At 39.0% G+C, this 15,133-nt stretch overlaps 1 protein-coding gene across 1 annotated transcript in view; it reads right to left on the reverse strand.

Moving 5' to 3' along the window:
• LOC306879751 (enhancer of rudimentary homolog) overlaps nucleotides 1–15,133 on the reverse strand; it is a 1,222,178-nt gene that overhangs the window by 703,067 nt on the left and 503,978 nt on the right. The window contains exon 8 of the mRNA XM_079432925.1: nucleotides 4,883–4,932. The gene's annotated coding sequence lies outside the window, so the exon portion shown is untranslated. The remainder of the gene's footprint in view (nucleotides 1–4,882; nucleotides 4,933–15,133) is intronic.

Here is a 15,133-nt window from a genome sequence, read left to right on the forward strand (position 1 = left end):
CCTGGTCTGATGAGTCTCGATTTCTGTTGAGACATTTAGATTGTAGAGTCAGAATTTGGCGTAAACAGAATGAGAACATGGATCCATCATGCCTTGTTACCACTGTGCAGGCTGGTGGTGGTGGTGTAATGGTGTGGGGGATGTTTTCTTGGCACACTTTAGGCCCCTTAGTGCCAATTGGGCATCGTTTAAATGCCACGGCCTACCTGAGCATTGTTTCTGACCATGTCCATCCCTTTATGACCACCATGTACCCATCCTCTGATGGCTACTTCCAGCAGGATAATGCACCATGTCACAAAGCTTGAATCATTTCAAATTGATTTCTTGAACATGACAATGAGTTCACTGTACTAAAATGGCCCCCACAGTCACCAGATCTCAACCCAATAGAGCATCTTTGGGATGTGGTGGAACGGGAGCTTCGTGCCCTGGATGTGCATCCCACAAATCTCCATCAACTGCAAGATGCTATCCTATCAATATGGGCCAACATTTCTAAAGAATGCTTTCAGCACCTTGTTGAATCAATGCCACGTAGAATTAAGGCAGTTCTGAAGGCGAAAGGGGGTCAAACACAGTATTAGTATGGTGTTCCTAATAATCCTTTAGGTGAGTGTATATTATAATTCATTTAAAGATTTACTTAATTGTATTTTAATTCTCAATATATTATGCATCCTTGCCTCTTAAGTAAATATTTTCTTTGGATGTAAAGAATGTTAGTTTTTACTGGTAAGGCAAAAAAAAAAAAAGATTAATGATCATAGCGCTTATAAAATATATATATATATTTATTTATTTTGAAAAATGATGTTTCACATGGTTCAGTACAGACTATGGCCTCTAGTGATCAGAGGTCTCCAAGTGGAAATATGCCATTGCAGAAGTAAAACGTAATATAGATATTTAAAAAGTTCTTGAAAGTCTGGCAATGGATGTACTACTACAATGTTAAATAAACTACAAAATTTGATATTTTATCAAAAATCTTTACATGATTATAAAGTGTCTTTGGCGTTTAGAAATGATTGTAAAGGCAATAGAGGGCTTTTGCTTTGTCACCGAGATTATTATACTGATAACACTAGTAAATGCATTGTTATAGTTTGGATAAGAATCTTTCAAATGAATTTATATATACAGAAGATATTGGCTACATTACTATATGTTATGAAGATCATAGCACAGTGTTTCACTTCATGGGATTAAAGCCATGTCTATCAGAGGAACAGACATTGACATGATACTGCCATCATTTCATCAAATAGATATGACATTTTAATACCATCTCTATAGAGGGGAAAGATTCCGCTGTGGGTTGTCATTATGTATATACTCTGACCGTAAGCCACAGAGCAGCAGTTCAATAATGAAGTCTGCCGAGGAATGTCCTACTACTGAGCGATAGTGCTGAAATCCTCTTGGAGACTGAGCAACGATCACACTGACAGTTTAGGTGAGATTCCCCATCTCCAGCTTAATTGAAATGCCAAAAAAAAGAGCTCTTCTACATGTTTGAGAATGACAGGTACAATTTTTCAGCCCCCAGTTTTTGCCTCTGTGTCTGTGGGAGTGATGCTCAGTGGTGGTGGCTGAGGTAGGCCGCACGCTATTCCCAACAGCTGATCCCTGGGCTGGGAGTTTGGGATCTATGGATGAAATAACCCCTCTGAATTTCCAAGTCAAAGAAGTAGTATTCTTGTTCTGTGGTCTGGGAGTTACTTAAAGGAAATTTACATTTGAGCTTAAAACACTGTGTTGGCTGTCAGCTTTTCAGCTTCAGATTTACATATTAAAAAGAGGACATAATCAGAAAGGATGGTGTGCACTGCTGGGAAACTGTTAGATGTGTGGTGCAGGGTAGTTTTCAGAAAGGTTGAACCTGTAAAATTTTTAGATAAATTGTGTTAATCTGCATGTTACTTGGAGTTTAGAACAAGGATTTTGTGTGAAACTATAGACTGGTTGTTCCTTGTGCCACTGTCTGATGGCTTTGTTAATTTGCTTTTCCTTTACATAGAATTATAAAATGTAAAGTCCTGATCTTGGATGCTTATTCCATATGTGTTCGAATCCACTCCACAAAAATCCTAGTTTCATTTGAGTCTTTTCATAGACATCTGAAGTTTACATTGTTTTCTAAGTAATGCCAATGTTTCACCTAGACATTCATTTTATGACATGCCATTCTAGACATTCAACTTCTTTCCCACTGCACTTATACTTCATCAGCACAAAGTTTAGATAAAATATCAGACTTGACAAATTACAACATAAGAATCTTACTGTAACGGTATGTGGTTGTAGCAATCAGCGCACAGAGTAGATGAAAAGGAGTCTTTAATAAACATCAACACACACTTTCCATTGAAAAACATTAAACCGAGACAAAGACTGAACAGAAACAGAAGGCTTATAAAGACAGGCAAACTAATGAGCAAACGCGATGAATGCTACAAGACAGGTGATAAGGATTAACTAACGAGAACAGGAACTACCAAATAAGGGCAAAACGGAACTAAACAGAAACATACACATAACACTTACAGCATACTTACATCAGTATTACTGTTATGTTTTCCAGTAAAATTTAGAAACATTTACTTTGTGAGAAAGATTTTAGAATAAATTAAATCTTTAATTCAAGATTTATTTTCTGAAAACAAGTCTAATTCTCTTATGCAATTTTGCCTCTCAAGTAAATGTTTTTTTTTTTTAAGGATGTTAATATATTTTTACTGGAAATCAAGGCATAAATAATTACATTACGAAGGCTTCTTCATAATTAAATTATGATTGTAATTCCTGGCTTTTTTATATTATTGATAAAATTATTATACAAATATTTAAAAATGATGTTTCACTGGGTTCAGTTTTCAGTTCAGTTTAATTGTTTAAAAATGATCACACACACAAATATACACACATTGTATGCCAAGACCTCCTCAACAAAAGGTCATATTAAATCATAACTGGCCAACACCTTCAGCATTATACTAGTTTGATATAAAACACACAATTATAGTTAAATTTCAAGTCTTTGACTTAAATAGTCTGACTTGTGCAAGTAGTTTTCCAGCTACACACGTTTACCTTCTTCAGAATTACAAGAAATATGATCCCATTGTCCAGATGAAATCCATTCCATTTTATGCATAATAAAAAAATTAAAAAAATAAAAATACAGTTAAGCCAATACTGGCCCTATTTTTCAGTTTAAGGGGTAAATGGTTTCTTAAAGTTCTAGCATTTTAATGCCAAGAGTCTTGTAACTTTATTAATTTTAGACATGCAGTGATATATTGTTCATACGGAGGTAACAACAGTAAAAAATGTTATGATGTGTAAAATAGGTTGGCATGGGAGAAAGAAAGTTACACTACTGCTAGAGAACAAAATTATTGAACATTAATTTCCATTAGTATAATTTATATTTGCACCCCTACAGAAGCACTCTCCTGAGTTAATAACCAAGCTGAGATGGAAATTTTAATATATTGCAATACATAGACAAAAGAATGTAGACACCTGAATACCATATACCCATATTTGCTTGTTGAATATTTAATGTCAAAACCATGGGCATGACGAAGAAAGTTGGTCCTCCATTTGCTGCTATAATAGCTTCCAGTTTCACATGGCTTGGCATTTACTTCTTTTAGAGCATCTCTAAAGTCGGACATTGATGTTCATTGATGGGGTCTGGTTCACAGTCACTGCTCCGATTCATCCCAAAGGTGTTCAGTGAGGTTTAGATGTGGTCTTCCACTCCAGACCCAGTAAACCATTTCTTTTTGAAAGTTTTCTGTGCCCCGCTTTGTGCACAGAAAACTAGAAAAGGTCCACATTCTACTATAAATGTTCATCTGCATGGCTGTAGGTCTGATCATTTTTGCACCTGTTAGAGCTAAAAAGTGCCAAACCCATTAATTAAAAGGGGTGTCCAAATACTTTTTTGGACTTGATGGGTATCTCAGATCTTATAAAGCCTGGTTTCTTTTGAATAATGTTTGTGTGTGTGTGTGTGTGTGTGTGTGTGTGTGTGCATGCATGTGCAGCCAAGTCAGTGAATTACCGCAGTGTCTTGCCATGGCCCATTCACTCCGGCAACTCATGATTGTCTGCCAAGTGTCTCTCTGGAGCACCATTCCCCTTTACATATGACCCTGTTAAATATCTTCACCTCCCTCTCACATATCTTTCACAAAAAGACATGACACTTCAAAAGGATGCACACACACACACACAGTTGCTTGCAAGTGTGTTCGCACACACCTGAGAGGATCTGAGTAATCCCATGCTACAGTACCAAATAGCCATTTGATGAGAAAATGTCTGGAGGAAGGAAGAATGCAGGTATATTTGGCTGCTCGTGAAGTGTGCTCCTTTGTGTGTTTGAGAGAGAAGCCATAGGGCCAATAGGGCTTGTTTAAATGTCTTTTAGCACAGTGGACAGTGGCAAAGTGAGGTTAGAATTCAGCCTTTCTGAAGATTTGTGCTGCTGGACAGAAAAAGTGCCTTGACAGCTTAAAAGGCCCTTGATACGCAAGCTGTGAAAAATGTGCTAGGCTGGTATACAGCAGCTAGTAATGTGTTCTGTCTAGTATGAGCACTCACCATAACATAACACCTTTCCCATTGCAGTAAGTCTAACCCTAAAGCTGTAATCAACTATGAAGGATAGTGGTATCATTTTTAAGACTGAAGCATTTAGAACAGATTAGTAAAACCGGGGTCACCAAGTTCGGTCCTGGAGGGCCGGTGTCCTGCAGAGTTTAGCTCCAACCCTTATCAAACACACCTGAAGAAGCTAATCAAGGTCTTACTAGGTATACTTCAAACTTCCAGGCAGGTGTGTTGAGGCAAGTTTGAGCTAAACTCTGCAGGACACCGGCCCTCCAGGATCAAGAGGATCAAGTTTGATGACCCCTGGTTTAGAGCTATAACCAGTTTGGTCTGGAATTGCAGCCTTGTAACAGTTCACTTGTTCAAAGGTTTGAAAAAAAAAGGCTCCCTTGGTCACCGAGGCTACATTTATTTGATCAAAAATACAGTAAAAACATGAAATATGTTTTCTATTTTTTGTAATTTATTAATGTGAGAGCAAATCTGATTTTGCTATCAGCAGCCGCTATCTTCAGAAATGATTCTAATATGGTGCTCAAATTTCTTATTATTATCAGTGTTAAAAACTGTTGTGCTGCTTTATTGCGCTTAAACAGTCAAATACACACAAGTTCATGTTAAAAACACAAATGAGTTACAAAAACAGTCAATTATGTCTGTGAAGGTAAACAGCTGGGAAAGAAATTGCATGTTTATATTGGATCTGTGTGGCAGCAGCCTCTGAGGCTGGGTCTCTAAATAGTGTTCTGTGATCGTCATTGCAGCCAAAAACAGAACAGTTAGCATGCTTTGCTTGAACTTTTGCCATGGTGTTAGAACTGGTACACCGTTGTTGCTTGCAAAAACAGAATGGCTGTGCTGTGGTTGGAAATGTGCAGATTAAACGGCGGTAATATTATAATAAGTCAAGTCAAGTTCAAGTTGAGCTTTATTGTCATTCCGCTACATGTGGGGACATACAGTGGAAAGAAATGTCGTGCCTCGCAGGACCACGGTGCTACATAAATACAGACATACAACAATGAAGTAAAAAACACTATAAACCTATACACAACTAACCTACTGACAGATTTAACTATAAGTATACTATATATAAATATTTACCCTATACAAACGAAAAAAATGAAAGATAAAAAATACAAACTATACGAATGCTTCACATAAATATTTACCCTATACAAACTAAAAAAAATTAAAGATAAAAAATACAAACTATACGAATGCTTCACATAAATACTGTACATGTGCGAAGAGAAACATTGTGAGTCAAGCAGCTGGTTGGGGAACAGTGCAGGATGATTTGTAGTGCATGAGCATGTAAACATACATATATTGCTGAGTCTTTTGTGGGATTGTGTACACGCAGCAGTGTGTAAAGTGTCTAGTGCACATAGAGGAGAGTGTGTTACTACAGGTGGTTTGTACAGGCCCACTCACCTGTGTGTAGCACACTTCGAATTGCACAAAAAAGTTCCATACAGTTTTTTTCTTTGGTGTGGTACAGTTTGGGGTGGGGGGTGGTCCATGTTTCAGGAGGTAGGGGTTTGCATGGGGTTTCAGAGGGGGGCGGGGTGGTTTGAGTTCAGGGCTCTCACAGCCTGGGGGAAAAAGCTGTTGAGCAGTCTGGCGGAGCGGGCTCTGATGCTCCGGTACCTTCCTGATGGTAGGAGCTGGAAGAGACTGTGGGAGGGATGGGGGGAGTCCTTCACGATGCTGTTGGTTTTGCTGGAGCATCGTGTAAGGAAAATGTCCAGGATGGAGGGGAGAGGGGCACCGATGATCTTTGTTCACTGTCCGCTGGAGGGTCTTGCGGTCAGCAGCACTGCAGTTCCCGTACCAGACAGTGATGCAGATGGCCAGCACACTCTCAATGGTGCCTCTGTAGAATGTGGTGAGGATGGGTGGAGGGAGACTTGCTCTTTTCAGCCGGCGGAGATAGTGTAGACGCTGTTGTGCCTTTTTGGAGAGTGACATGGTGTTGGTGGTCCAGGTGAGATCCTCTGTGATGTGCACCCCCAGGAATTTAGTGCTGCTGACTCTCTCCACAGTCGAGCTGTCGATGGTCAGTGGGGGGTGGTCAACGGAGTTTCTCCTGAAGTCCATCACAACCTCCTTTGTCTTCTCCACATTGAGGGACAGATTGTTAGTTTTTCCTCTCTGTAGTGCGTTTCATCGTTGTTGCTGATGAGACCTACCACTTTTATGTCATCAGCAAACTTGATGATGTGGTTGGAGCTGAACTTGGCAGTGCAGTCGTGGGTCAGCAGTGTGAAGAGCAGCGGTGTGAAGAGCAGTCGAGTGTGTTGGGGAGGCTGGTTTTGATGTTGTGCATGACTAACCTTTCAAAGCACTTCATCATGATTGGAGTCAGTGCTATGGGACGGTAGTCATTTAGACAGGACACAGGTTATTTCTTTGGTACCGGTATGATTGTTGTGGATTTGAGACATGTGGGGACGACTGCCTGGCTCAGCGAGGTGTTGTAGATATCTGTAAGCACATCTGTCAGCTGTCCCCTTTCTACGTAATGAGGGGAGCAAAATATTAGCCACTCGTTTTTTCACAAGCTCACAAAGAAAGTCTTAGCAAAATAAAATTACTGGATTGTTCTTTTTCATGTTTTCTAGGTTGGTAGATGGACCATGGACTCGATTATAGCACTTAAACACGGAAAAAAGTCAGATTTTCATATGATGTAATTTTTTTTCTGGATCCTTTGATGAACAGAAAGTTTGTATTATTATAATTCTTATTATTAGTAGTAATAGTAGTAATGTTGTACAAATATATAAACCACTTTGCAGACTGTAGAATCTTTATTCATTCTTACCATTAATAAAATAAAATAAAAACTCTTCTATTCGATAGTTGGAAAATTTATCTTCATTTGTATTCTTAAAATCCTAATGAAGACTTGGTGTGCCAAAACACATTGAATTAATTTAAATATAATTCCCCCAGCAACAAGTGTTGATCGATTTACCTTCTTCAGAAGTTTCTTACCATTTCCTTTCACCTTATTTGTTAGTAAGGCTGCACCTGACTAGTTATCGGTCCTGTTTTACATTGCCCTGTGCACACTGCAAATAACTCTGCCGGGCCTCGCTCTCTCTCTCTCCTCAAACCCTGTCTTTTTGAGTCATATCAGCCCACCCAACCCATTACCGATCAACATTCAGCTTGAAACAACTGCACTTCATTTCAGCAAGCATCAAACATTTTCTATCAACTGCCTAAAATCCATCCTGCTCAGCCACCTCTCGTAGACACTCATTCATCAACATCCTGCCTGACAGCCACATCTTATGAACACCAGTTAGCTCTCATCGCCCTCCCCAAATGGCAGCGTCTCAGCTGTTAGACCCTCCAAACAGGGCAACTGCATTCTCATATCACATCTCTCCACACCCACACATGCACACAGTCTGTGTAATGGTCTTGAGGAAAAATACTGGGAACACTATCAGTGTGTTTGGAGACAAAGAGAGATGACAGCTCTGATAGAAAGAGAGACAGAGAGGGACATGATGATGATGCAGAGTGAGGAAAAAGAATACGCAGAGCCAGAAAACAGCATGGAAAATTCAAATTAAGAGAGGTGGCGTGGTGTAGTGTGGAGATGGATAGCAACAAAGTGGTTGGGAGGAATAATATGAAAATGATAAATACAATTTCACAAAAGGGAGAGGGAGAAACGGCATGAGTCCAGGGCTAAGCAGCATGCCAGCAGTGAGGTGATTTTCAGATTGATTACCATGGGACACGCAGAGCTCATTCTCACACTGTGAAAGGGCTGATTGGGCATAATGGGAAGGGATTCAGGGTTAACAAAAAAACGAGCTTCAAATTGTGCTAAACTCCTCGCTGCGTCCTTCCCAGAACATTTTACCTGGAAAAAGGGACGTGCCACAGAGTGCTTTCGCACTGTGAGCTGAGCTAATCAGTGTATAAAGTACCAAATAAGTCTCAGTCTCCGTGAAAAGCAGGGAATATTCTACTTCAACCTGAGTGCTCTCACACAAATGTTTGCACTATTCACATCATGTGAGTCCAAACATTTTTTTTAAATAAAGCTTTGCTTGTAGGGCAGAGTCCTAATTAGAAATGGGCACTTCAGCCTAAGCATGCATTAGATTAATAATCATTTACATATATTTTTATGAGTAATTAAATACGCGAACAAATTCTCTGTATCAGGAACATTAATTAAGATGCTCTGCATAGCAGTAAAACAACGTTTAATAAGAGAGGCTTGGGCGAAAGTGCATCTGCAACTAAATAAAGATCCAAGGAGAGGGAGAGTACATACTCTGTGAGGGGCGATTGATTTCAGGTCTTTATTGGAACCGGAGCGGATACTAAATCACTGCTAATTAATATGCTAAAACTTTCCTTCTAGCACTTATCTCTCACCACAGCAGCTTGGGCTTAATTATTTAATTACTGAAAGGAAAAACCCACCCTGACGGGCATAGTCGAAAGCAAGATGAAATAACCTTTAAAGCAGTGCAACGTATTTTAACACACATAAATCACCTCTCTTACTGATAATATTTTTTATTTTTAAATTAAAAAGGGAGTTTTTGAGTGTATGTGTGTGTGTTTGTCTGTTGGAACTGTAAGAAAAATCTTTATAGGTTCCTTGAAGTTAGGTGCAACATTGCAACATTAATTGGCAGTTGACCGAAACAACTCTACAATAGACAAAGATGGTTTTATTCACCAGATAACAGTGTATGTTTCATTAATAATACAAGGCATCTACAACCCGAATTACGAAAACTAAAAGACTTTCATATCACATGAGACAATATTTTATTCACAATAGAACATAGAGAACATAACAAATGTTTAAACATTTTACAATTTTATGCTCAAAATGAGCTCATTTCAAATTTGATGCCTGCTGGCATCATAATCGTTGAGACGGGGGCATGTTTATTATGGTGTAGTATCTTCTCTTCTTTTCAAAACAGTTTGAAGACGTCTGGGCATCGAAGTTATGAGCTTCTGGAGTTTTGGTGTTGGACTTTGGTCCCATTCTTGCCTGATATAGGTTTCCAGCTGCTGAAGAGTTTGTGGTCGTCTTTGACGTATTTTTCATTTAATGATGTGCCAAATGTTCTCTATAGGTGAAAGATCTGGACTGCAGGCAGGCTAATTCAGCACCTGGACTCTTCTACTACGAAGCCATGCTATTGTAATAGCTGCAGTATGTGGTTTTGCATTGTCCTGCTGAAATTCCCAAGTCCTTCCCTGAAATAGACGTTGTTTGGAGGGGAGCATATGTTGCTCTAAAACCTTTATATACATTTCAGCATTCATAGTAAAGTAAAGTAAAGTAAAGTAAAGTCGTGACGTATTGTCAAGTATGGTGACCCATACTCGAAATTGGTGCTCTGCCTTTAACCCATCCAAGTGCACACACACAGCAGTGAGTAGTGAACAAATCCACACACACACACACACACACCGTGAACACACACCCGGAGCAGTGGGCAGCCATGCTGCGGCGCCCGGGGAGCAATTGGGGGTTCGGTGCCTTGCTCAAGGGCACCTCAGTCGTGGTATTGAGGGTGGAGAGAGCGCTGGACGTTCCCTCCCCCCACCTACAATTCCTGCCGGCCGGGGGCTCGAACTCGCAACCTTTCGATTACGAGTCCGACTCTCTAACCATTAGGCCACGACTTCCCCCTCAACGTGCTTTCCAAAACATGCAAGCTGCCTATACCGTATGCACTCATGCACCCCCATACCATCAGAGATGCTGGCTTTTGAACTGAACGCTGATAACACACTGGAAGGTCTCCCTCCTCTTTAGCTCGGAGGACACAGCGTCCGTGATTTCCAACAAGAATGTCAAATTTGGACTCATCTGACCAGAGACACTTTTCCATTTTGAAACAGTCCATTTTAAATGAGCCTTGGCCCACAGGACACGGCGGCGCTTCTGGACCATGTTCACATATGGCTTCCTTTTCGCATGATGGAGCTTTAGTTGGCATCTGCAGATGGCACGGCGGATTGTGTTTACCGACAGTGGTTTCTGGAAGTATTCCTGGGCCCATTTAGTAAAGTCAATGACAGAATCATGCCGATGAGTGATGCAATGTTGTCTGAGGGCCCGAAGACCACAGGCATCCAACAAAGTTAATTGATTACTTATTCTTGAGTTTGTAAATAAAATTTCATAAAGTAATTCTTGATGGTTTCTAGTTACACCAGACTTTATACTCATGAGGGCAGATACAGAATCACTACATATTACAACGTTGTCCCATCTAGATTGTTCAATCCATTCTAATGCTATTAATATAGCATATAACTCGACTGTATACACACTTAAACTATCAGATGTTCTTTTGTTTACTTCCACATGATATCTAGGGATATATACAGCAGATCCTGTTGCCTCTGTTTGTAAATCCTTTGATTTACCTTTTTTTGAAATCCTTTTTCCTCCTCTCCTTCTCCCAACAATTCTGTAGCACCTTTTTCGTTGGATGACTTTCCCCATGCCCTCTTAAATTAATTCAATAGTTAGCTACCAATTGTTTCCTTCGTATCCATAGAGGCATTTCACCTGCCTCAACCTGAAGTGCACACACTGGGGAAGTTCTAATTGCCCCTAAACATATTCTTAAAGCTCATGCCTGCATAACATCCAATTCAGTTAACACAGATTTTGCTGCTGACCCATACACAGTACAACCATAATCTAATTTAGACCTTATTAGTGCTATATAAATATATTTCAGAGCTGAAAAACTTGCTACCCATTCCAATCCTGCAAGACACCTCATTACATTAAGCAAATTTTACATTTATACACTGTGTACTTTATATGTTCCCTCCACGTTAGTTTTGTGTCAAAATATACTCCCAAGAATCTAAAAGAGACTCTGCCTCTCTAAGACATCCCTTTTATAGCTAATCATGTTACAGACCTGATGTCAATTAACTTAATTAGTTGCTTGATGTTCTCCCAGCTGAATCTTTTCAAAATTTCTTGCCCTTTGTTGCCCCCGTGCCCACTTTTTTGAGACCTACTGTATAGCAAGCATCAAATTTGAAATTAGCTCATTTAGTGGATAAAAGTGTAAAATTTCTCAGTTTAAACATTTGTTATGTTTTCTATGTTCTATTGTGAATAAAATATTTGCTCATGTGATTTGAAAGTCTTTTAGTTTTCATTTTATTCAAAAAAACAAAAACAAAAAAAAACGTCCCGACATTTCTGGAATTCGGGTTGTCCATTAATTACTTTTACTTTTGCTTCTCTATGCTATTCAGGATAAATAAATATTAACACATTTAATTACAAAATTACATTAAAAAATTGTATTCAGGTCACGCAGGTTAATGTGCATTTACAACTATGTTGTAACAAATGACTGTCAGGGACTATTCAGAAAACCTGATAATAGTGATTATTTTTTGCAATTCAGTTTGGTAATACAAGTGATGTCATTGCACATTTCACCTTTACAGCTTCCTGGACTAAAGATTGTGTTCAGATGTAGGATGTTATTACCTAAAATTATGATGCTATATGTTGGAATACTATTGGTGTTGAGGTAATATTTAGGTTTTCTACAGTTCTTGCTCTTTATTGAAACCTCACATTCATGTTTCTGCAGTTGCTTCATGCATATGCTAAACATTTAATATGAACGCCCATGTTCAACAGGATAAAAGGATACTAAAGGAGGACCAACCTTCAGGGCACCTTTCAAAAGTTATTTTCATATTGCTCTAGCGCCATGCCAATCGTCTTATCTAACTGCAGCAGTAGCTAGAGAAAGCAAAATCTACAACTCAACCTTCAAGCATCTTATCACCTCAGAACATCAGGCCTCTTTTCTCAGCACTAAGTCCAAATAAATAAATAATGCAAACCCTGAACACGCCTGTTTGTCTGTCAATGTCATTTGCACTTCAAAGTGTGAGGAATGAAACTGGAGAGCGGGTGTCTCGTTGTCAAACATGTTTGGGTGAATCGTTTGTTTGCCCCGCGGTTGGTCTCTTTGGTTTGCATCTGGCTGTGGTTAAACCTGTAGCATTGATGCCGGCTTATCTCTGCCACTCAGAGACTCCACACACTCTCTCTCTCTCTCTCTCTCTCTCTAGAGATTGCCCTAGAGGAGGATGTGGAAGGCACACATGAAACTGACAGGATGTACGTCTCAAAGAAGGAGAGAAGGATGAAAAAAGAATAAAAGTAACATCCTAGAAATATTGGAAAACAAACTTGCTGGAGGCCAAGAAAGGACACTGAGATCTCATCTGTGATAGTAGCGTGTATAATAAGTCTGAGGTTTATGTTTTTAACTCTTCCAGTACTTAATGAACACAAAATACTGAGACCGTGTGCAGATTTAAAAAAAAGAATAGTACACACCTAATTATATGATGTTTTATTAACAAAGTTCGGGAGGAGCACGTCAGATACTTCGCCTAATTAACGCAAGAGGAATGCACTCAAGTTAATCAACGCACAGGTATAAATACAGCTGACTTACCTCTATCATTGACGGTTAATCAGCATCCCTCCATCACCCCTTCTCCACTCTTGAGTTCTTACGTCACTTATACAGGGGGGTACTCTGGGTTCGGGCCATTCCCGAGCTCGGAGCCCTTCCCCAGGACAGCATGCCAACTACGCATTACTATACTCGTCAAATACGCATTACTATACTCCAGCTAATTATATGTAAGTGTGAACTCTTGAAGTTATTATTTACTCACTTTCATGTCATTCAAATTTCATATGACTTTATTTTTCTTTGGAACACATTTTGAAGAATATCCTGGTTGCTCTTTCCCATGAGGATTTTGCATCCTTTTTGAAGCTTGAAAGCTCTGGTACCCATTCATTGTAATTACATGAAAAAAATATTCTAATTACATGAAAACTTTACCCTATGGGAAAATGTAAAGGGATAGTTCACACAAAAATATAAAATTCTGTCATTAATTACCCTCATAACGTTCCAAACAAAAAATGTGTAAGACCTTCGTTCATCTTCAGAACACAAATTAAGATATTTTTGATGGAATCCAAGAGCTTTCTGAGCCTCCATTGACTGCAATGCAACTAATGTTCAAGGCCTTTTGTGTGCAAAGAAAATAAAAATAATGACTTTATTCAACAAATTCTTCTCTTCCTTGTCAGTTTTTGACTCCTTACTACATTTCTGGGCCTTGAACATATCTTGCGTTGCTGTCTATGGAGGGTCAGAAAGCTCTCGGATTTCATAGCATGAAATAGAAATAGCTATGGATTGCCATGAGATTATGTTGGAAAACAGAGACTGGTACAATTCTTTAAAATCTCATAATTTGTTTTGCACTGAAAAACGAAAGGCTACGTGTTTCAAATGATATGAGAGGGAACAATCAATGCTAAAATGTTCATTTTTGGAGGGATAGATCATTCAAAAATTAAAAGCAACTGGTCCCCACTGAGTAAATCATGACATAATTTTCATATTTGGCTGAACTATTACTTTAACTTCTCTTTATTTGGAAATCTCTCTATACATTTTGGTTTCTGAATATTCTCAACAATCCTTTGATTATCCTCATTTTGTCGTTGTTTGACATTAATAATGTGCGTCCTGTCACTTTACATCACATCATCCCTGGCTCCATTTTTGCATCATCTACTGTCATATTCTCATTTTCCTCTCCTTTCCATCTTCCCTCGGTCTGTGCCATGTTGCCTCAATCCCAGTTGGTGCTGGCATTCCCTATTGAAACACATCCAACTCAACTGGCAAACTCCTTCACTCTTCTACCAGCTCTACGCGTTCCTTTTCTTGGTCTGTCTCTTCTTGTCTTCTGCTACATTAGTGTGAAATGTGTGAGGAAATATACATCAACACATTTACAAGATTTGTAACAATACAGGTCAGAACAAGTAACTGTTGTGATGATAATAAACATATTAATGTGTTTAAATGTTGTGTATTAGTGGACAGCTGCACATCCTCACAACATTTGGAGTGCTATAATCCCAGGTCAGTTCACAATGTGTTTCCCTGGCCTTAGACCTCTTCTTTGTGTTATTTAGGGTATAATGTGAGAAGCAGTGATGGGTGATGAAGGAAGATGGCTTAGAGAAAGAGATGAACAGGATAGTTTGCTGTCCATTATTCTGGCCTTTATGTCCTGAAAGATGAATCTCATTATTTCAAGGCTGCGCCTAATAAGCACTAATCCTGCATGCAGTGAGAGACACTCACAGAAACACTGACAGATTCTTTCCCTCTTGTTGACAGTGAGAGGAGGCATGGATTAGTATGAGATGAATTAGTTTCTTGTATTTGAGAAGATAATTGTGTATGTTGCTGGCATATACGCTCTTAAAAATGACATTGAACCATTTTTGGTTTCCCAAAGAATCAGTGAACAGTTCTTAAATTAACAATTTTTTTTTTAATGTGAAGAACATTTGAATAATCTAAAGAACCTACATAGATTGCACAATAAAAAGGTTCTA

The sequence above is a fragment of the Barbus barbus genome (genome assembly GCF_936440315.1).
Source record: "Barbus barbus genome assembly, chromosome: 14".
NCBI lineage: Eukaryota > Metazoa > Chordata > Actinopteri > Cypriniformes > Cyprinidae > Barbus > Barbus barbus.